Below are 22,985 nucleotides of genomic sequence, written 5' to 3' on the forward strand. Positions count from 1 at the left end.
AGCAGTGGTATCAACGCAGAGTACTAGATTTATCTTTCCTCAGAGTTTGTTGCAGAATTTCTGAATCACCCTATACAGAAAATTACCACAAATTTACTATCATGCGGTACACAGCAAGGTTTGTTCTGTTCTTGCCACAAATTTGCTGTTATGCCGTGCACAGCAAGGTTTGCTATATTATTTGCGTAAAATGTGAATCACACTATTGCGACAAGCCGTGCCAGCAAAAGCTAAGCTTTTAGCGGACACACCTTGTCGCAATTTTGCTGTAAAAGCATGCTCGAGTTTGCTGCAAGCTTTGCGCAAAGTTTGCATCATTTTGCTTGCTGGGTATAAATTTGTGCATGCATGTATATATAATAAATGTATTTATGAACGTATATAAATGTATATATGATACGTATATATATTCTAGATGTTATCATGTAACTTTCTCTATAAGTTACAATCTATGCAATGCAGCTCGTTTTTTTTCAATCGATATAATCGATGGTTATATAACAACAATGTATTATTTATATAAATATATTATATAATATTTTATATATATATATATATATATATATATATATATATATATATATATATATATATATATAGGCTGTTCCGGAATAATCTTCCGTCCGTAAAATGACGTATTTCTGATACAATTCTAAGGACGATTTTTCCTTTACCAAAATTTGAATTAAAGCGTAATTTTTGAGTTATAAGCAAAAATAATTAGGAAATCACCCGTCGAGTACTGAAGGCAGACAGGAGCGCCACAGCTGACCGTCCAGATACCACCGCATGAGTCGCTAACTATTTTATCTTATAACATAAAATTATGCTTTAAATAAAATTTTGGTAAAGAAGAAAATGTCTTAGAAATACGCCAGGAATACGTGTTTCTTAAAAAAACGTCATTTTAGCAAAAGTTTGTTCCGGATCGCCGGGCGTCGGACGCAGCAATCAGCTGATTACTACACGCGATGTATGTATGGCGGAATATGTGCGTAAAAGAAAGAAAGAGACAGAGACAGATAGAGAGAGAGAGAGAGGAAGAGAAAGGGAATGAGGGAGAGTCGTTTATACACACGCACGCACGTACGCATACACTTTTTTTCTTGCTCTCTTCCTTTTTTTTACACAACACTCATACACTCTCTCAATCAGTCACTCAATCACGCATTCACTCACTCACCTGCTCATTCACAACTTAGCGAATCTTCATGCTACGTATTGTTGTTAATTGCTGCATATATAAGTATATATATACAGGATGTAACTGAGCGCCCGTATCAGCAGGTTTTTGAGGAAACAACGCATTTTCGTGAAAAACGTTTCATTCAAAAGTTGTAGAGCTTTAAGTGGCGCATTATATAATAATATCAGTATGACTTTGAATAGCACCGTCAAAATCATATAAAAATCACTTTGAATTTCTTAAATGGAACCTTTTATTTTTCATTACATACTTTTGTAGTTTACCTCGAAAGCTTTCTAAAACACTATAATAAAGTATTTTTTCATTAAGTACTTTTTGAGTTATTTTATATTATAATCTGACATATAAAAAATTAATTATCTCGTAAAATATTTAGTTTTCGATAATCTTACCGTAATACTTTTATGTACAAAATAATGAGACAAATCAATTAGTGCAAAAAAAAAACAAATTGTTTAAAGAGATAAATTGTAAATAATTTTCTTAAAAACAATTATTTTTTTATAGTAATTGATTTGTCTCATTATTCTGTACATAAAAGTATTACGATAAAATTATCGAAAACTAATATTTTACGAGATATTTAATTTTTTATATCAAAATATATCAAATTAAAATATAAAATAACTCAAAAAGTACTTAATGAAAAAATACTTTAGTCTAGTGTTTTGGAAAGCTCTCGAGGTAAGCTACAAGAATATGTAATAAAAAATAGGTGGTTTCCATTTAAAAAGTGAAAGTTGACCTTTAAATGACCTTGGAAATGATCTTTAATGTAAAATCCAAGGTCACTATTAGATAGCCCCCTTTGTTCCCTACAACTTTTATCCGTGTCGTTTTCTTTCAAACGTTGATCCTGAAAAGTTATGAGGGTGGAACTTTTAAAATGGGACACCCTGTATATATATCTTTTTGATCGTATACGTAAATGTTTATATCTTTGTAAAAGATTTACAATACATTGTTTATATCAATTGCAATAGAATATTGTAGTTTTACAATATTCTGAATATTGAAAATATAAAATGGGCCCCTCCATCGCCCATTTTTGTGAGAACGCAATCAAAATATTGTATTTATTATTTTCATATCTGCGATTATAATTTGCAATCGAGATTGAGGCATCTTTTTTCTGATCAATAGTTACGAGTATTATGACAGATTTTTTTAAATCATAATTTCTTATCATTTTAAAAAAGGCAGCAGTTTATTGCTTGCTATAATATTACAAAACCGTTTTCACATATTTTTTACATCCTTGGAGTATTTTTCCTCATAATGATTGCCTTTTAATAAAGAAGATGTATATATTTTTTCTCTTTAGCTACCAACTTGTATATACACAGTCTGATAGACTATTATATACGCGAAATTTGGTCCCATCAAAAAAAAAAAAAAAAAAATACATCGCCAGTAATCACAATAATAATTCCTTCCAATAATTTAAAAGCTTTTATTACTATATATGATTGGTTGCAATCATATGAAGAAATACCAGATATCACATTTTGTCGTTCAAAAAGTTTTTTTAAATTTCTTCTGGAATAACTGTTTTTTAATTACCAGAATATTCATGCATAAACCGCATATGATATGAAATAATTTTTAAAGCAACCACCCTACGAATAAAAATCGCATCCGGGATAAAATATTTTTTTAATACCCAGAGCGCATATGCAAATCGCTTCTGGAATAAAATATTTTTTAAACCAACCAGCACACGAATAAAAATCGCCTCGTTAGAGTCCTACAACTTTTGCATGAAACACTTTTCACGAAAATGCGTTGTTTCCTCAAGAAACTGCTGATACGGGCGCATGTTACATCATGTATATCTATCATGCTCCTCGCATATTCGTTTACACCCCAGTGAGCAATAAATAATCAAAAAGAATTCTTAAAGTACTCAGGTTTAAGAATTGGACATCCAACAATACCATCTAAATGATAACATAATGATGTCAATAAGTCCTCTAATGCGTCGATTGTAGAAGAAAAAAAGACATCATATAAATGACATCTTAGAGAATACTACAATCTGACTTCTTATAAATGTCATGAAAATGTTACCATTAAGAATTGTTATTTATATTATTATTTTTACATACTTTATTATATAGAAGAAAAGTACCTAATAATATATATATATATATATATATAAACTTTTTTATTATAAATATATAGAACCTATATATCATACATATTTTAGAAATGTTGTACATTTGAATAACACAAAATTTTTTTGTGTTTACATATAAAAATAAAAAAATTAATACTGGTGTATGTAATACACAGAACTGTATGTATATCAGCACCTCAGAGGTAAATTGTATTAAGTAACAAATTTGTAATTTTCAGTAGAGACTATTTAAAATTTTTATTAGCTTTAGATCAACGCTAATTTGCAACACTTACGAAAATATCTCAGTAATAAAGGTGATATCATTATAGATTATGAATAAATTTTAGCTACATTTGAATTGAAAATTGTTATTTATTATAGTGACTAGTACAATTTACCTATGAGATGCTAATATGATCCTTACATATAAAAATAATACATAATAAAAGTAATATTAAAATTTGATTTTTAATACTTTTCTTATATTTATTTTTCTTATTTTATATTATATTTACTCAGGTAATTGCCATATTGCACACAAGTAAAAAATATTTTTTCTAAATGTTTCATTTCTTCTTTTCATGTCGCTTTGAATGTTAATTTATTCGATCTCCAGCATGCTATAGCCATCTTTTTATTACAGTTTGGATCGAATGAAAAGAAACATTTTTCCCGCTAATATTGGTGATCACTTCTGAAAAAAATTTTAACAATTAATTTGGTAATAAAAAATTAAAATTATAAAGTTATTATAAAATTATTAAAAATGTAAATTATTTAATATATATTTACTATTTTCTAAAATAATATCAGAATATATTATATTTAGAAATTATTAATTAAAAAGTGTAAAAATATAAATGTTTCCAAAAGAAATTAATTCTTGGAAGCAAGTCTTGAACGTAAAAAATATGGAATCAACAATTAATGAAAAAAATTTAACTGAAAGTAATAATCTCCATAATAACATTAATTAAAATATTATGGAAAAAATGCAACAAAAATGTTATAACTATTTTTTTTTACATTTTGTAAGATTACAGACAACATTTTATTAGATTACATAATATTTATATACAATATTATATATAATATTATAATATATATACAATTTATATATAATATTTTTATTTATTTAATAATAGTATATATATAATTTTTATTGATTTAATAATATTTAAACATCTTTTTCAACAACATTTAAATATAACGATAACATATAATAATATTTAAACAACATTTTTCTTTTTTTAGTTATATTTTATTATTATTTTATCATTTTGTTTTTTGTCAATATATTTTTATAATAATGAAAATTGCACTGAGCACAAATAGCAAGAACCCAGTAAACACTAGCGAATAGTAATAACATCATGCAATATAATATGCTTTTGTATGTATTAAAAATTGTTTTGTACGTTCTAAAAATTGGAAAGAAAATTATATATTCAAAGTAAAAATAAAATTAATTTATTAAATTATGTTATTAATTAATTAAATTATTTTATTTTAATTATTTAAATATTAGTTATATATTTTCAATCTTAGAATATTAATGAAAAAATGCATAAGATTCCAAAAATGACGCAATCGGCGTATAAATATTAAGTACAATGTAATCAATCTGCACCATTCTTTAAGCAAACGTTTTACGTCCATGAGCCATGTATTGTAATGTGCCTAATGCTTTGCTTATGTATCTGACTATATATATATATATATATATATATATATATATATATATACACACACATATAATTAGCATTTTCAACAGAAACACGATCAGTGCAGAACCGGTAGCATTAGCGTAAAATTTATATATATTGTGACGCTATATGCGTTACACCAATGCAAAACATCAACAGTTAGAATAAATAGTAATTATTTTATGAATAACAATGATTAGAGTCTACCAGGAACGATTAATGTACATAATTACACTATTAGTTGATTTACGAAATAAACAAATTCCACGCCAATGCTCCACACTGGTTCTATATTGAGTGTTTCTGTCGAAAATGTTAAATGTATGGCGAATTTATCTTACTAGATATCATCAGTAACTTCTAAGGCGTTACTGCAAAATCAAGTGTCAGTCACTATATCAGTGATGTCGTTCTATATATGTATATATATTTATACACATATATATATATATATATATATATATATATATTGTAACCGTATATTTCTTTTAAAATTATTTAATTAATAATTATTTATTCGGCGGGCGGTTCTCCGATGCCCACGGTACACCTTCGGCGCGTGTTTCGAATATCGATCTCGCGATCCACAAAAATCCCCGGAATCGCCAAATAAACCAAGTTGGGCGCCAGGTACGGCAGGCCGCACCATTCACGATAAACGCAACACCAAAAGATAATCGCGCGACCGATAATTAACATGACAGCAAAATTCCGCGGCTATTCAGTATACCCGAAATGGTAGAGGGGAGGGTTCGGGGAAGACGGGAGAAATCTTGAGAGTCGAGAACACGGGAGCCAAAATGAGCATTCGATGTATTATAATAGAGATAACAATGATATATTAAAATGAAAGAAACAAGAGTATATAGCAGTTCGTATAAATAATAGCCTTGGATGACAGTAATTATTTTACAGGCGAATAAGATATTATTTCCGCGGAGATCGGCACGATCGTGCGCAACAATATCAAATTACCGGGCGTCTTACGCGCTTTAACTCGACTTTTCGGCCGCGAGGATTTCCGCCGTACGAGACTTAATTAGGCCGCGACAGTCAAAGAAATCTCTCGAATACGCCGGTAACTACTTTACGCACGCTCGTGAATCCGCTTCGGTATAATAGAAAATACTAGATTGCACGACTCAAATCGGTCCGTTGGTCCGGCTCGCGGTAAGCCGATATACGTCTCAATAACAATGACGGCGACCTTTACGTGGAAATGCCTAATCTCTAGCTCGAATGACTCGCGGAAACTAATAGCGGGTTCAAAGACACCCGATAGATTTATTGTACGAAGTTTTAGGATTTCGCTTTCTCTTGACTCTAATTTCTTACAATACTCACAAAACACGCGCTAACAATACACAGAAACAATACGGAAACTATCAATAACGACTGTGGTGTACGAGTCGCGCGGCGCAATACTTTGCGCGAGTCGGAATATCGATCGCGTGAACGCAAAAATCCCGATAATTCACAACATATTATACAGAGAAACGCGAAAATAATACTAATGACTGTCGGCGGCGGCGAAGTGAATAGAGAGAGAGCCTATTTTATCTAATTCGGATGAGCGACATGGGCCCGTCGACCGTGCGACTTAATCTACCAAAAATATTCACCAAGTTAATCCACCAAAACGCGTGGCTCGACAACTATTAAGGGCGCGACTCATCCGAATTAATTACCTACAATTATTCGGCAACAAAATCGGTCGACGACGCTCGTCCCACCGGCAGGAAGTTCTCCGTGCTTCCGTTAATCGGTTCAGTATTTCGCTCGCTCCTGGGAAAACCTGCGTCCTCTCGTACAGCTCGCCGAACAGTGCCGAGCGAGAGTCCTGCAGGAGACACGCCGGCGCGATAAATCGCTATCGCGCCACTTGTGGCGCTTTCGCGTTACGCAGGGCCGTCCTGCGATCCTCGCGATCCTTGTTGTCATCACGGCCGTGTTGGTGGTTTCATCACCCCGGAGTTTCCCATATTTTCTTGTTCGGCTTAAAGGTGCGGGCTTACGGCTGTGCCCGATCGGCTCTCTTCCCTATTTGATGGAATAGGTTCCGGATTGAGAGTCCGCTCGTCGCCCCGTCCTTGGGATTCCCTCGCTTCGTGCGGGTGAAGTGGCCTCCCCTTTGGCCGTATTATTCCGGCCCTCCGCTCTCCTTTCCTGTCGTAAGAAATATACATTACCGGCAGCGATGTTTACTAGCCACCAAAAGTGTCTTTTAATAGTTAACAATTACGACCTGACGTCTCCTGTGTCCTTGGTGTCCTGGACTCCCGCTCTTCTCTCTTCCTCTTCTTCCGCCGGATGGGATCCCGCCGCTCGACCTCGTGCCGACAACCAATTCGCGGGTTCATCTCGAGCTTACATTTTCGATTTTTTTCTAACCGAAAGTCAGATCCCGCTGATCTGTCCATCGGGCTGCTCTCTCCCTAAATTAGGAAGACGCAGGCCCCCGAAAAACCGCTCCCGATCGGGCCATTCGGCCCTTGTGACGGACGTCCCAAAAACGTCACGTCACAATATATATATATATATATATATATATATATATATATATATATATATATATATATATAATTCTAACATATTTAAAAATACAATAATAAATAAAATATAAGAAAACAAACATACCGATAATGACGTCGACAAATTTCATACATTTCGTTTCAATAGTTTCTTTCTGTCCTGTCCATGAAAGTACGCTAAATGATCACAGTTAAAGCAAGTTTCAGTGCATTTCTTACATGTTGTTTTGCATCTTTTCCTCCTGCAGTTTCAATTAATTTTTTCTGTAAAAAGATGTAATTTTATTATTATATATATTTAAAAATACTTTTTCTTTAGAAATGTACATTGATAAAAACTTTTTTAATATCTTTTTAGATTTACATACACATTTCATGTATTGTTTTTTCTCTGCTAATAATAAATCAACTTTTTTTATTATTTTCAGTATATTATATACTGTACAAAAAATTAATAGAAAATTACAATCATATAATATAGCACCCATATAGCAAATAATTATAGGATTATAGCTATAAATATAAATTTTTACAAATATGTAATTACGATTGTAGCTTGAACTTTTCTAAAGCTGAGTACACACTATGACCTGCAACATGCAATGCAACAGTAGTTGCAGCCTAATGAGTACGTCTTGATCTGGATATTTAAACGTACTCATTAGATAGCTATACTGTTGCGTTGCATGTTGCAGGTCATAGTGAGTACCCAGCTTAAGAGTAACTTACTTTGAAATTTTAAGCGCTTATACTTTTGTGATACATATCGCAAATGTATTAAACACTCATATGTACGTACCAAGGATGAAGTGGTACAATGTGTATTTCAATCAGAAAAGTAAAATAATTTTGGCATTTTATTATATTTATTCTATGTTGCAGCTTCTAGATTGCTCTGCTTACCAGAGAAGTTGGGTTATATCTGCAAGAAACACATATTGCAATCATAAAAATTCGTTTTTATTGTAGTCTATATATATATATATTAGACATCCTAAATCCTATTCGATTCTGATGTTAAAACAGGTTTTAAAATGCCGAGACTATGAATAAAAAAAAATTTATAATTTTGCAACATATGCTTTTTGAAGACATAACCCAACTTCTTAGGTTGGATATAGAAAAAACAAAAATATATATGAAAATATTGATCTATTTTATGCTCAAATACATATTTAATAATATTTATAATTTAAGAAAGAAAGATTACCTTAAAAACGTTAATATTGAAGATGTTATCTCTTCGAAATCTAGAGGACGTAATGACACGCAGTTCACACTTCACACTAGAACACAAGGCACAGGGTCTCTAGTTCACACGTACGTTTCTTGCGCATGTGTGCGGCGTTCGTAAAATATCTAAAATGGCACGCTTGCTAGAGATTTTAGAGATATCTATAAAGAGATATCATAAAGAGCTTTTTTGAAAGATATCTTAAAAAAGATAACTTACTGATATCATTTCTAAGAAAATTTAATTAAGTCTTTAAAAAGTCCTCTTAAAGAGCTCATCCTCTCAATAATGCTCACTGGGACGTTCATTCACGCTGCGCGCTCTCTCTCTCTCTCTCTATCTCTCTATAAATAATTCTTGTGGAAAACAAGTCTAAGATGGTCACAAACGGAGCGGAAGATTCAAATATTGGAACATTTGTTAAAGATAATTATATTTAAAAGTTCAGTATCATCCTGCAGGTTAAGGTCATTGTTTGTTGATTAATGTGCAACATTTCAAAGATGTTTCTTTTCAAATAAGAAGGAGCTTTTCGTTAAAAAAATTAAACTCTGAAGAACATCAACAAGAACTAAAAAACTTGCAACATTATCGAGTCAAATGACATTTTTTGTGAAGTTAATAACAGTGACGAAAGCTCAAGATTTCGTAAGATATGGACATCAATGTAATCTCGCGGATAATTGAATCCACACTAGGCAATGATCTCGGACATGCTCATTTGATATCTGAGCAAAATAAGACGATAATTATATTTAAAAAATTATTCTGAAAATACATTGAGTTAATGACAAACTAATCAGGGCGCATAGCAATAAAAATCCATTAACATAGTCAATAGATCAAAACGCTATCAGAAGATATGATAAAAACCATGATGGGAACTTTATCTGCATTCTAAAAATTATTCAGATTGAAGCGATTTTTCCTGCGTATAATTGACATGGTTTCTCAATTTAAATTTAAGCTCATTGGGATTGTCAAAACAGGATTTTGTCCTGCGGATTTCATCTTTAGGAATGTTTATAATGCAAATATTTTTCTAAATTAATATGAAATTTGTAATTTGAAAAAGCAGAATAATAAGCTTCATCATTATATTCACACGATCTATTATAAAGAAAGCCATTGTCATTGGCTGGAATATATCCATATTTAAATTCATTAATGCTATTGACAATAAAGAAAAAATAATAGCCATAAACCGTATGACAAAAAGAAAATACAATGCAGAGGACAACACATACAAAAATAAATATTAAAAATATTATGATTACATTTAAAGATATTAAACTTCTACGAAGAATTGATCTAGACACCTAACTTCAATAAAAATCATCTTTTATACCATCGACAATGTTTTAATGACTATAAGTTTGGTCATATCAAATAGTACGACCGCAAAAGCGGCAGAATTTGTGCGGTTTGACAAAGAATTTCATGAGGTGTGCAACAATGCATATAACGACTACAAAACTACTCAAATAGTCCCATGTATAATCTCAACAGAAATATTAATAGATAAGTTGCTGAAAGGGGCATTACTGCATATGAAGCTAAAACTGTTATAAATGGCAGTCAAAAATCTTACAGCAATACATGAATTAACAAATAGGACTGGCTTTTCTTAAGCCTTTTCTTAAGGATGTGTCATTAATCAAAACATTGACAAAAGCATGAAAATTTCGTAGACTGTTCTATTATTTCTTCTGAATATATGTGCAAAACCTGAGCCCGATTCTCGTAACGGTCGAAAATTATTTAAGTTTAAAGTTACTATTGATTCTTATGGAAAATTGCGTATTGTAAAAAATTTGACGAGGAAAAAACATTGCCCGATTGGCCCGAATTTACTCAATAATAACTCCTTTAATAAGTGTTATAAAAGAATGTTTCAGGACTTCTTGTCTCAGATTTTGGTAAGGAATAATATGTATTTAGCTATGTATTTAGTGGGAGGTCATTGCAGATCACCCTGTATAAATGACTATTTTCATATTTTATATATGCTTAAGCTATTCAAAACTTATAGTAACCCAAAATCTTTCTGTAAATTATTCGTTTCTTGCAGTCGATTTCAGGAGATATTCGCAACCAAAAGTTTTTATCATAAATTGGAAAAAATATTAATTATAACTATTTTTTTATGAAGACACTAAAAACCATATTATTTTGTGATAATTTAATTCTTTTTATAATCCAGATCTCTTTATTTGACTATCTAAACTGTATAAATGTAAAAAAAAGTTTTTTTTGAATTTCGATAGCTTTTTGCTACTATTGTACAGCCAAAACATCCTTAAGGATTTTATCCTTAAAGCAACCAAAAGATAAGCGGAATTTCATTTTTGTTGAGTCTCGTAAATATAATAAAATATTGACAGCATTCCCAAATCTAGACGTAACTTCAATGACAACTTTGCAAAATCTAAGAAACTATACTATAATCAATTTAACTTTAGAACCGTGAACATCACCAGGGAAAGAAGAGATTTTATTATTAAGAAATCTCATATTGACAGATTAAGCAGGCATTTTTACATAGAGTCAGAAATCAACAAAATCTTAAAAAACCATTAAAAATCTTATAAAAATTCACAGTGAGTCCGGTACTAATGAAAAATCTCCGAACGCTAGAAGTATAAAATCAATTGAATTATGAAAGATCTGCTGTGAAACGCTAGAGGAATAAAAAATAAAAAATAGAACAAATTAACAATCATCTTAATGAATTCAATATGTTATGCATCATACGGAAACAAAGATAAAAGAAACTAATAAACTTAGACTTACAGTTTTTACTACCTGCAAAGATGATTGTTCTCGACCTGAGGGGCTCTGATAGAGTGTCCAATCTAATATGTAGTCTAATCTAGTACGTCTATCAGATGATATAGATTCATTGCTTGGACTTCATCATATATTTAACCAACACAGATTACGTGGATATAAAAATCAGGAACTTGTAGAGCGACTTTATAGTTGTTGTTTTAAAGAAGACCTGGCTTTTTAACAGAAAAAAAATATCTATTTTGTTAAATTCCCGGACTTTTTCGCACAATTTTATCTAGAATTGCAAAAACATTCATTGTAATGGATCAATCCTGAGGTAGATACGGATTTCAACTTATATATAATTAACTGTAACATCCTAACAAGAAACGGTTCAGGACTAGGCATTACCGAACCTGGATTTCATTTTATTTTCTGCTGGTTTCTAATCAAAATACGTACGAACAAATTTTTGATATTTGAGGATTCGATCACCATCTACTAAAATTTCTTTTTTCTGTTTTCTATAAGAAATTAATGATTAGAATTTCAACAAAAAATTAAAAAGAATAAGTTCAAATTATGAGAGATAAATGAGGAGATTATAATGATCTGATAGTCAATGTGACTAGGATGAGTCTCATCGAACTCTAGAAGAATCTGATGGAAGACATGATGTAGTACTACGGGCATCGGGTAAAAAATATAATAACACAAATATAGATACTAATACATACTTCCTAGAAATCAATTCATCACCGATATTCAAGTGATAACAAAATCGATGATATATTATTTTTATGTAGTTTGTGATGTGATGTTTTTGATTGCCGTGACAAGGGCGGAATGGCCCGACCGCGGACAGTCGCGCGGATTTTCGGTCTTTCGATTTAGGGAGAGAGAGAGAGAGAGCTGTCTGAGTGCGGGTTCGCACGCGATCCCACAATCTTATTAGGTTTAGCGTCTAATGGCGGTAAGCAGCAGAAGAGATTGACGAGATCTCATCCGGTGATAGCAAGGTGAATAAGAGACTAATGTCGGGGACGAGTGGAGGCCCGATTCAGCATATACAGAGTACCTCAGATAATGGCATCTTGCCTTTTGCAATAATATGTGTAACAATAGCAGAGAATGATCGCTGTCGCATTTTGAGAAAACCGTTGCCCACAGAATCGACAGGGATACAAAAAAGGGAAGGCCACTCCGTATGCAGCTAGCATGGGAGCCCGATCCTGAGAACCCGGAAGCAGCCCATAAATGGCCTATTCGCAAATTAATGTACCAGCGTCTTTTGCGGGCCTTCCGCTCATCGTTGTTCAGCGGACCGGCATGAACAGCAGAGGCCTGAACGAAATCCATTCTTGCAAGGCGAATTACATACCCAAAGCTGAGAACTGATGAGACAAACGTCGTTTTGATGTAAAGCCGCTAATTCCGAGTTGCGATTCAGATGAGTCGTGCCATTTGTTCGTCGTAAGCTAATCTGGTCTTTTTTGAATCTTAGTCTTGCTTTCGCGTTTTGAGATTTAACGGCCAAAAGGCCAAATCGACTCATCCAAACCTTCTTGTGTCGTTTAAGTATTCTCTCTCCCGGGAACCTTGCCGCCAACAATCATATTTGTATTCTCGATTATTGTTCGCTTTATATCGCTATCCTTTTTGTATGTCAATGTTATCTTGGCGAGCTCGTAGACCGTGGATCATTCACATCTTGCGTACATTTCGTATTTCGCGTATGTGTCATTTATTTTATATTTTAAATAGAACTTGTGTTTAACGTATCTTTCTAGAGTCTATTGCTGTCGCGAAATCCATATACTGTGTAGATTTTCAAGTAATATTGGATAATTGTGCCATATATTAGTCACGGATTTATGTTTCTCATTCTTTTGCGCAGCGCCCGTCTTTCGCTGTCGTCGTAGTATTGTACGCAAGAAATCACGGAATTTAGAAAAGCATTAGATCTGTACCGAACTATCGAGATTATCTTCTGCGAGTACTAGCGGATATCGCGAAATAACGGCCGCTATCCAAGCGCCTTCGTATTTCTCTTTGTATAGCATCCATAGTATTTTTTATAAGCGAGCATATGTAGGAATATCGAGATCTAAAGGATTTTTCGCTATTGAGGCCCGAACAAACCCTGCGCGTCAGGAAATTCTTGACTGCCGAACAATCGATTATTATACATCGCGCCTAGGGTTGTCATAATAAAATTTTCAAAACTAGGATTTATAGCTCAAAAACCCCGGACATTTCGCTTGCAACCCCGGACGTATACAAAAATGCGAATAGGTTAGTAAGTTGCTTATAACTTATAACAATAAATTAATAATTATTTTAGATCTCATTTTCATTAGTACTTAGAGTAAAAGGAATAAATTAAACATGTTTTTAATTTAAAAAGGTTTTATTATTAGGTACCTATTTATCTCATTGTACCTATACTTATGTACTATATAGCCATTGGCATTTTTAAAATATCAATAACAAATAATTATAAAATATATTAAATATCCAAATCAGTATAAAAATAGTTTTTACTAATGGCTTTAAAACATTAACACAACATAAACCAGTCTTAAAATCTAATAGGTAAATAAACATTTTAATCGAGACTTTGGTACATAATCTTTGACAGTAACCATAAAATCACATACTAAATTATCATATATTAAATCATCATCTTAAAGTATTTCTTAAAATATTTTAAATAAAAAACATTGTCTTATTGGTTTTTATCAGTATATTTTTCTGAGCTTGTAATATAATTTAGGACTTTTTTATCACATTTTAGAAGGTAGTGATAAAATTCTTCGCATGTCATTTTAAAATTATATATAGTCTTTATAATGTCTGATATAGTTTGTGGTTGTAGCCTATTTCTTTCTTTAGTCCTCTGACTTGTTATCAAAGTAAATACTCTTTCAACATTTGCATTATGCGCTGGTAAACAGAAAAAGAATTGCGCTATTTTTTTCATTTCCTGGCAATTTTTTCCAGCTTCATATTCTTTAAAAAAATTGCACCACAACTTATTGCAATTAGTGGTAGATTCATTAACAGGTAGATCCTTTAAGAACTTTTGGAAGCAAAGAAATTCATTAAATAATTTTTCTTCATTCACCACTATGTTGTGAAAACGTAAAAATTCAAGTGAGGGTTCCAGATCTGACCAATGTACTGAATTAATTTTATTAATATCCATCCATTCAAAAACATCCAACTCTTCTAAGGGCTTAATCCAAGATTCTAAATAATTTTTCATTGTTATATAAAAAGTGTTTACTTCTTCGATGAATTCTGTAGTATTTTTTCCAGTATTTTCAATTTTTTTAAAAATTTCTTTTATTTTCAATGGCATAAATTTTTGATTGATTCTTTGATCCACATTCTGAACAATATCCTTTAAAATTTTTCTTACTTCAATAATAGAATTATCAGCTCTTTTGATTGTTTCAATGTATGTATGCATTATGTTCATGGTCGAGTGTATTGTAAACAAAAAAGCTTCACTGAAATCGTTTTTGAAAAGAATCTTTAAACTTTTTGGCGGATTTTCTAGACTTAAAAAGTAATTCTTTAAGGGTTTATATAATTTTAATAAACGTTCAATGGCAGGATATAAACTTAGCCATCTCGTTTTTGAGTGATATAAAAGTTTAGAGTACTCGATATCACATTGTTGGCAAAAATCTTTCAAAGCCTCTGTTCTTACAGTAAACACCGAAAAATGATTATAAATTTTCATAACAATGATTCTATATCAATAGAAAAGTTGTCACAACCTTTATGAATCGTGTTATTAATGATATGAGCTGGACAGCCGATGCCAATTATTTGTTTCTGAAGCCTGCCCTTTAACTTGGCGTAAACGTTGTTTTGCCCTACTCTGTCTCTACCACCAAAATTAGTGTTGCAGTTGTCGCCACTAAAAGCAACACATTTTCGCGACAAAGAATGTTTTTCTAATTCGGTAAGAATCATATCAGTAATTGTATCAGAGGTTTCATCAGTTATTGTCAAAATTTCTAAAATTTTTGTTGTTATACCGATATTATTAATGTCGTAATATTGAATAAGTATGGGTAGTAATTTTGTAGCCCCATGATTACTGGTGTCGCATGAAACGCTTATGTAAGACACTTCTTCAATTTCTTTCAACATTTTAGAAGTTGACAATGGACTTAGTACATTTTTAAGTATTGCAGTTGCTTTAGTTCTATTACAAGTAGCGATTTTAGCGATATCAGAATCTTGAAATAATAATTTATTCAAATTCATTGTGCAGTCGAGAGATAAAAATGATATGTGATGATATACTGTATGATATGCAATAACTCCTTCAACTGCGCGGACTTCATCATTTTTGGATGACTTTGAAAAAAACTCAATTTTTGAAGAGATAGCTTGATTTTGGTCCCATTTTTTATGTTTGTTTGTGCCCAAATGTTCGATAATATCATGTGAACCTTTATTTGCGATTGAAATCGTTGATGAGCATAAGGTGCAAACTACTTCCCATTCATAACGCCCACGTTTCATAAATGGATACTTTCTTTGTAATTCTTCATTGAAATTACATTTTCTCTTTGGCATTTTGTCATTTCTGAAAAAATAACAATAAAATTGTAGTGTCTATATGTAAACCAAACTCAGCGTAAAACAAAACATTTCGATAATATTATATACTTTAAGTACAAACATTATTTTCATACTTACATATACAATAATTTCGATTAATTATTTGCAATTACGGATAGTGTTGTTAGATTGATACTAAATCACAGAATTATATATTATTATTTATTCAAATTGCGCGCCAAATAATGCAGGTCATAAAATAGGCACTAAACACATTACACTGTTTTGCTTCCACAACAAAAATTTATAGACGTATAATACCTAGATCGCGCATTCAGCTCAAAAGACGTCACAAATTGAACGGAGACAGCATGCTTTAAAACCGTTCTGTCTGACAATATAGAGTGGAGGTTATTCCCCTTAATTCCTTCTCACTTCGTTTGCTCTGTTTCCCCAATCAACAAAGACTTCTTTGCTCCCACCATACGTCGTTAGAAGAAGACAGAATGGTATCGTGCAGCAATTTTCTGAGATGTAGGGATTTGTTTCGTTACTAGCGCCGCTCGCAGTCGTGCATTCAAACAATCGCCAAGCAAGCGAAAGCAAGCATAGTCTCCTCTGTATCTCGTATCTCCTATCTCACGCATAAAAATAAGAAAATGGATGATTGATAACTTCAATTGTATTGAAGTGATTGAATATGATGTGGTTAATTAATCTAAAAAGCAGAATATTTATGAATATTCTTAAATCCCGGACATTCATAATTACTCCGGACACATTCGAAAAATCCTCCCGGACGTCCCCGGACGCCCTAAAAAAGAGGACGGTGTCCGGGGAAAAGAGGACGTATGGCAACCCTAATCGCGCCGAACGTGTGCTGTGGGGCATCAACGACCCGTCGGAAGACGATAAAATAGTCTTTAAAAATATATACAATCACAAGTTTTATCGAATTTATCACTAGCATTTCTGATTTAAAACTAAAATTTGGTTTGGGTTGTGAGGTGGACTTTTGCTTTAATAATTTTGGGGGTTTTTCAGTTTTTTGAGGGGTGGGAGTGATGGGGGACGGGCTCCCCCAACTGATTATCACTGATGGAGTCATAACAAAAGTTTTATCGAGAGATTCGATTATATTTGTCAAAATTCAGAAAAGGCCTTATTCGAAATGATTATCTTAACTTTTTTTTCTTTGTTATAATGAATTATTTATGTCATCAAAAAATATATAGCTTAATAAATATTACAAATAACACTATTCGACACCAAACTTGCCTTAAGTTCTACCAAGTCATTTTTGATAAATTTTTTTAGCACTGATTACGAATCTGGCTGTAAAAATGGTGTATCACGTCAAGTTTTTGAGAAAATTTGTCAAATTTGCTAAAATAGCCGTTTTTGATACTTTTGCGTGAATTGTATTTTCCGATGGGGACGTGCTACAGACGACAGCGACAGCTTAAAATAAAGCTCAAGATTTATACATTATGATAAAAATACCAGAGGTCTCAGGCAGGGAAGATTTTCCTGAAAAAAAGTGGTTAGAACATAATAAATATCTATTGCAATGTTTTCAGTCATACATCTTCAATTGTCCGTTATTAAATTTTTTCTTTAGTAACAGTAAAAAATTATTCTAATTTCGTTCTTAAGCGATTACAAAAATCTACACATACTCATGATTTGAATGATTTTTCAAAAATTTGATCCGCCATTTTGATCTTCCATTTTTAATTTTAAAATTTTAACACATATTTCGTGATGAGTGATTAGGCAAATATATACATACCGACTTTCATAATTAGAATGATTATACAAAATTTATTAACGGACGATTGGAGACGTATGACTGGACACTGCGATAGATGTTTTTTATGTTTTGACCACTTTTTTTCAGGAAAACCTTTCCTGCCTGGGACTTCTGACATTTTTATCATAAAGTATTGTTACGTCCAGACTCAATGAAAGGAAGAGTCAGCGGGAGGGCGTAACCTACTTACCTCTAGACAAACGCTAGACGATGCGTCTCCTAGAGTCGAACGAACAGACTAGGGCCCCAGATAGGTCAACGACCGGAAGGGTCGCTCTTACTCTATCGAAAGACCGTTCGCTCGGCAGTCCCTTTTCTGGTAAAGGGACTGAATCCTTATTACCCGGGACGGGATCTTGTGCGATTTCGGATAACAGGAAGGAGGTCGGGTTGATAAATTACTTGAATTTAAATTTTAATGTTACATTTATTTAAGAAAATGGAAATAAATAATTTAAAGAAAAATAAAATTTAATAAAGGAACATTTAATACCATTTACGAATTCTTATTTTAACAATACATTTTCTTAAATTCTAATATGTAGTTGTGTTCATGTGCGTGAGTGTAGATGAAGAAAAATTATGTTCTCGCAGGTATTACAATAAATACAGAGGATATCAACCGGAATTAGACGGGGAAATTAAAGTTTAAATTTCGGTTGGAAATTTACATATATATATATATATGTAGTTTTAATTACTTATATAAATTATAAGGAAAATGAAAATTGGAAATTAGAGAGAAAAGGAGATAGGGGGCAAAGGAAATAGAGCGAGGTTGTGTATCGTGTACTTGTATATTGTGTAGGTCTCGCGGAGCTAGCTTAAGTTTAGTGAAATTTCCAACCAAATTCGGGTCTACGGACGCTCGAGCCGAATTCCTTCTTAAGCCGCCTGTTGCGACGATTACGTGAACATTTAGTGGCCGCTCGGGAAGACAGTTTTATTCTTCCCACTAAGGAAAGATTTGTAAATGAATAATAATAACAATAATATCATATGGTAGGAAAGAGATGTGAAATAATTCTTGGCGTTTCTGTTTTAAAGATTGTATCCGGGTAATAAAAGTTGTTATTTAAATATTAGGTATATAAAAGTAGATGTGCTTTATATTTTGTTATATATATATATATATATATAGTTTTTATTTGTTAATATATCTATTATATTTCGCTTTTATTATATAATTAGGCGAGATGAAACCCATAGAAAGGGACTGAATGAAATAGCGAGTCTCTCTGCAAGATATATGTATGTCTTGGTGAGGAGAAGGAAGCCACGGGTCGCTCCGCGAAATGCAGGTGACCCTCGATGACGAGTGAGGAAGTCACTCGTTCTGCGAAATGCAGATGACCCTCGGTGAAGCGAAAAAAGTCACGGGTCGCTCCGCGAAATGCAGGTGACCCTCGGTGACGAGTGAGGATGTGAGAGAAGAGACTTGAAGTAATGTTTCCGCTAAGGGGTTAAATTTATCATCCGAGAATCATTTCAGGAAAAGAAAAAAAGAAAATAAAAATAAAAGAGATAAGAAAATTTAATGACTTACTATTTATTGAGAGCGTTGTTAAACTAAGTCACAAATGGTTTGCGAGGCGAGAAGGTCTTGGCTCGTGCTGTCAGGTTGGATGGAAGTCGCTGTAGTTACAGGTGGTTTCGCAACACAATTAAGAGTCTTAATACACTGATTAGTTTTCTTTCTCACTCACAATTTAATTTTCTAAAGCTATCACAATCGCGGATAGAATAGCGAGAATAGGTTTGAAGACTCAATAAATCGGAGTGAGTTGTAGCTAGACTTGTTGTAAGGATATTTTATATCAAGAGCCGAAGATGAACTGACTTTTCTGAGCCAGGATTTCGCGTATATCGAATCTTGACGTTTTTTCGCGTACTCTCTCCATTAGGCAAGCAATATTCTTTTTTAACCAATCAATTTTTAAATGGTGCCCCTCTCATGAGTTGAGGGTGTCTCCCTTCCAAAAGAAGGTTCAAGAGGTTGCGCCTATTGGTGTAGACTTTTTGTTTAAAAAAATTAAGTTTCGCCCACTGGAGAGTCTGCCATGATCGGCCAAGTTGACAGTTTTATTATTCATTTGAGTTTTATCTCAAGCAGCTAACGCAAGAGTGATCTAGCAGACGAACACGTGGTGTCGAATGTCGCGAGTCTCATTGTCAGTCGCGGATCATAGTTACATTTATAAAATATCACTCTAATTCTTAGAAGGATCTTTGTTCGAGATCCTATAATGCGTTTTCGCTAGAGGACTTCCAAGAAAAAAATATTATTTCTGTTAGGTCCTGGCGACTCCACGATTCCTTCCTTCCGCAATGTTGCGGCAACGATAATCGATCGGTGATAAAAATGAGTTGTTCAGTAAATGGAGCATCTTGCGCCACGCATTTCTTTAAACATTTAGTCACTTGTCAATATCAATATCTATGAGCAACCGTGGGAAAGACGCGAGAGACCGGTGACGAAACCGCGCCAGTCGCCTAAAAATAAATAAAAATCAGTAGATATCCTCGAAATAGAATTTTCCAACGGAAGAATAAATTGATATCAAAAAGATAATAAAATTCCTTCTAAGAAAATATCCGACCAACGTAACTAAATCAATAATGATGAAACTCCTGTGACGACATATCCAGTAACGACAGTAAGACCCTTTCTAATCAGATCACGTGCGCAAGGGAAATCTAATGCTCAACTGATATCGAGATCACCAATCGACGATCACCACGGGTAAAAATTCGAAAAGTAGGAGAAACACCTCGCCTAATGAGGGCACTGGCATAATTTTTAATTCGTTGGAGACTTGGAAAATTCCCACTCTTAGAAATTAGAATACACCCCTAAAAAAGAGATATAAAAAGAGGACCCAAAGGGCCACTCACTCACTTACTTACTACTCACTTACTCATTCACTTAATTGCGTGCGTGCGTACTCTCCAGTTCACATAAGTCATATTAAGTGCCGTGGCACCGCGAAAACAACTAGAAAAATTATACCAGTGCACTCATCGCTTGATTAATCTGGAACCCAGCAACTCAGCACATTAAGAAAATCCGCACCTTCATCTACGGAATAAAAAGTAAGTCACATTCATCCAATTCAATTTGCGCTATTGACCTTCGCGAGACATAACGCATTACAATATACTATATTAACGCTGGTTTTCATAGTGAAAACCAGATCCGGCATTCCAAGCCAAACGGTCATTCGCAGGAGTCGGAGGACTCGAACGCCGATAAAATGCAGATTCTGCGCTACTAATATTAATAATTTACCAACAGTATCCGTTAGACCCACTCTTCCCCTCTCACCTAACTACCCCTCCCCCAGCTACTCCCCAATCTACTTCCCCGAAGTCATTGAACCTCCGCTTTCCCCTCGTTCCTTCTCCTCTCTATCTACTGTCCTCCTGAACAATTCACCCCCAACTTCCCCGCACCTTTCAGAGTCGAAATTCGAGCAAGCTATAGAAGAGTTTTGCAACGAATTGCCCGACCTGGAAGCCGACTCGTCTTACCAGGATTAACTAAAACCAAAAAATCCCCCTTCTCTCTCTCTCCCTCCTTCATACCGCACCCTCTTACTCACTCTCACACATACACACACATGTTTTTATTTTTTATTTTTTATTAAATCTTTACATTGTATTAACCAGTCAGAACCTAAAATTTAACGGTAGAGACTTTCCCTCGTTATTCTGACTGATGCCCTCCGTACCATTGTAACACCCGCGGAGCGATAAGCTCAACCACACAACCACTCACACTCACACGATAAATGTAATCACTTTTTACATATATATCATGTATTCGAACCTTTATTTTTATAATGAATAAAATAATATTTTATTTAATTAATTAAACAATTCTTAACCTATCTCTCGTTCCCAGTACGAAAATCGCACTAGGTCCCATCCCGCGTAAAAGGGATTAAATTCCCTGACCGAAAAGGGACCACCAAACGAACGTCTGAATAAACAGCGTAATAGCGATCCGAATGGTCATTTACCTGCTTTGCGGACCTGTCAATTCGTTCGACCCGATTCCGAACGCCACGAGACATTTAAACTTCGGGATAATAAAAGATAGTTGTTACACCCTCCCGTTGACTCATCCTTCCCCGAGTCTGGACGTAACATTTGATCTATTTATTTATCTCTTGCATAGGCACTGTTTAGATTTCGAGCTTTCTGATGGTTCGAGTATCTTTTAGTTGCTGTTTAAAATTCTTGGTCTTCTAAGGGATCTTTGTTCGAATATTTATCACGCATGGTTTAGATTTTGAAATATTAGTTTTGCCTGCTAGATATTCCTTTAGTTTATTGTTTATGCTAAGTGCAAAGAGTTCCAGAGCGTAGACGTTTAAGATTACATGAAAGAAAAGAATCGTGGAGTCCACCGGACGTAATAGTATAAGTCTTGAGCTTTATTTGGAACTGTTGCTATCGTTTGTAGCACATCTCCATTGAAAGATATAACTCTCGCCAAAGTACCAAAAACCGATTTGAGCAACTTTGACTGAGGTTTTCTCAAAAACTTGACGTGATACCCCCATTGATTATCCCATTTTTACAGCCAAATTCATAATCAATGTTAAAAAATCTATCAGAAATGGCTTGATAGAACTTAAGGCAAAAAAGTTCTTGTTTTGTCGACCAGTGTAATTCATCATAAAAAAAATTTATCATTGTAGTTCAGATTCAAGAAAGGATGAGTCAATGGAAGAATGCAACTATCTTTTATTACATCGAAGTTAAATGTCTCGTGGCGTTTGAAATCTAGTTGAAAGAACTAGCAAGTCTGAAAAACAGGTAAGCGACCGGGTCGCTATTACGCTGATTATTCAGACGTTCGTTTGGTGGTCCCTCTTCGGTAAGAGAATGAAATCTCTTTTACATGGGATGGGACCAAGTGCAACCTTTTTATTAGAAAGAGTGAGTGGGAGTTAATAAAGAGTTATTTTAATTTTAATTAATAAAGTACGAATGTATTCATATTTAAAT

At 33.4% G+C, this 22,985-nt stretch overlaps 1 protein-coding gene and 1 long non-coding RNA gene across 5 annotated transcripts in view; one reads left to right on the top strand and one right to left on the bottom strand.

Annotated features, from left to right (window-relative positions):
- The window catches only part of Cow (Proteoglycan Cow), a 759,293-nt gene that overhangs the window by 352,257 nt on the left and 384,051 nt on the right, over positions 1–22,985 (top strand). The gene's annotated exons all lie outside the window — the stretch shown is intronic.
- LOC138936658 (uncharacterized) lies at positions 3,985–8,949 on the bottom strand. The gene is made up of 3 exons (XR_011447412.1): positions 8,777–8,949; positions 7,673–7,830; positions 3,985–4,023 (listed from the first exon to the last, which is right to left on the bottom strand). It is a non-coding gene; the product is annotated as an uncharacterized lncRNA (long non-coding RNA).

Source organism: Polyergus mexicanus, unplaced genomic scaffold (assembly GCF_030449975.1).
Source record: "Polyergus mexicanus isolate NDT 795.1 unplaced genomic scaffold, iyPolMexi1.0 SCAF_9, whole genome shotgun sequence".
In the NCBI taxonomy this organism is placed as follows: domain Eukaryota; kingdom Metazoa; phylum Arthropoda; class Insecta; order Hymenoptera; family Formicidae; genus Polyergus; species Polyergus mexicanus.